This window comes from Morone saxatilis, unplaced genomic scaffold (assembly GCF_004916995.1).
Source record: "Morone saxatilis isolate NCDOM2014 unplaced genomic scaffold, NCSU_SB_2.0 Contig2, whole genome shotgun sequence".
NCBI classification, from domain to species: Eukaryota; Metazoa; Chordata; class Actinopteri; family Moronidae; genus Morone; species Morone saxatilis.
The window spans coordinates 2,777,467-2,779,134 of NW_023339762.1; the positions used below are offsets into that span (position 1 = coordinate 2,777,467).

Consider the following 1,668-nt stretch of genomic DNA (forward strand, 5'->3'; position numbering starts at 1 on the left):
GGGGGGGGGCTTCAGCAAATTTGAGGAAAAAACGCTTAGAAATCTATATAAATATTACAAAGTATAATTTATAACAATAAATAACTAGTGAGTAGTTAAGGCCACCTTTGTCGAGCCCAAAACCAGGACTAGTGTGTGACATTGGCTGCTGTGGTAACCGTGGTTACCAGGCGGCCAATGTTGATGCTCGTTGTAGACATGTGGTGAATTAAACAAATATCCGTTTCCTGACCAAGCTTCATCAATAGTTGTGTGGTTGTTGTGAAGGAGAAAGTGTTAACTAATCGATTAGTTCTATCAGACTTGATCAATATAACTGGGTATCATCTGCATAACAGTGGAGCTCCTCATAAGGAAGCATGTATACAGGGAATATATTAGGTCCAAACACAGAACCTTGTGGAACTCCAAGACTAACTTTAGTGTGAATGGATGATTCATCGTTAACAACAAACTGAAATCGATCTGATAAACTTAAACCAGCTTAATATGGTTCCTTTAATCTTTAATTGGATGTTTTAGTCTCTGTAATAAGATAAGATGATCACTAACACCTTTTGTTAGATCTTAGAGCAGAACTATTGAATCTAATGGAGAGATTAAAGATATGTAATTATCACTGTATTAATAAAAGTAAGGAAATATATCCAGAAGTTGTCCTGTTGATGTGTTTTAAAGACTTTTAGGAGGCCTTGTCATGGAAACGTTTGGGACAATCTGCTCTAAGGAACCGACGACTACACAAACGTGTCATTTTAGACTTTTCTAATAATAATACACGACTGGTGCTACAGCGCTGTCTGTGCGTGTCGTGAGCAGCCATACTCACTATGGTCTGTCGTGGGTGGACGGAGGGAGGAGGGATTCAGAGCGGAGGAGAGAAAACAGGGAGGTTAGTCGGACAAACAGGAGGGGAAGACACATGGTGACCAGCAGCTCCCGGAGGCGTCACGAGTACATCGACGAGAGAAAACATGTTCACACGTTTCAGCTGTAAACCGTCTGTTGACTGAGCTCCCGACGTGTAGAAACTCGCCGTTATAAATCCTCATTAAACAGAAAGCTTCTGTTAACTTACCGTGTACGTGGACTTCTGCCTCTGGTTGCATGAAGCTGCACCATAAACCTGCAAGAAACAGGACGTTATCTGCAGAGGAGATATCAATTAAAACCAGCAAAGGATGAATAATGAGCCAGAATATTAAATCTACACGATGTAGAATGTATATTATAGCTACAGTCAGGTTATTACATATGTTTTGGCTGTGAAAGGCACTTTTTTTGAACATTTTTGAATCCTTGAACGATGAGATGAATCGTGACCATAAAACATTTGATTGAAAGAAAGGACTTCTACGTTATTATTATTAATATTATCATTAATTTACCATCATTTCACTATCTTACAGCTCGTGGTGGCTTGGACGGTTACAACATTACAGCCTATAAATGGCATTTTTACCTCCAGAACCTCACTGTTTTTAGTTTTTTTGAGATTATTTTTTGGTCTTTCGTTGAGTTTATTTGATAGTAGCAGCTGCAGAGAGACAGGAAAGAGGAGACAGAGTCAAACCGCCGCTGAGGACACCAGGTGAGTTCAACTTCACTTTGTCAGTTAAATGCTGCATTAAACTCATTAGCAGTGGTGCGATGCAGAATACACACATA

At 39.6% G+C, this 1,668-nt stretch overlaps 1 protein-coding gene across 2 annotated transcripts in view; it reads left to right on the top strand.

Moving 5' to 3' along the window:
* galnt18a (UDP-N-acetyl-alpha-D-galactosamine:polypeptide N-acetylgalactosaminyltransferase 18a) overlaps positions 1-1,668 on the top strand; it is a 159,353-nt gene that overhangs the window by 119,650 nt on the left and 38,035 nt on the right. The gene's annotated exons all lie outside the window — the stretch shown is intronic.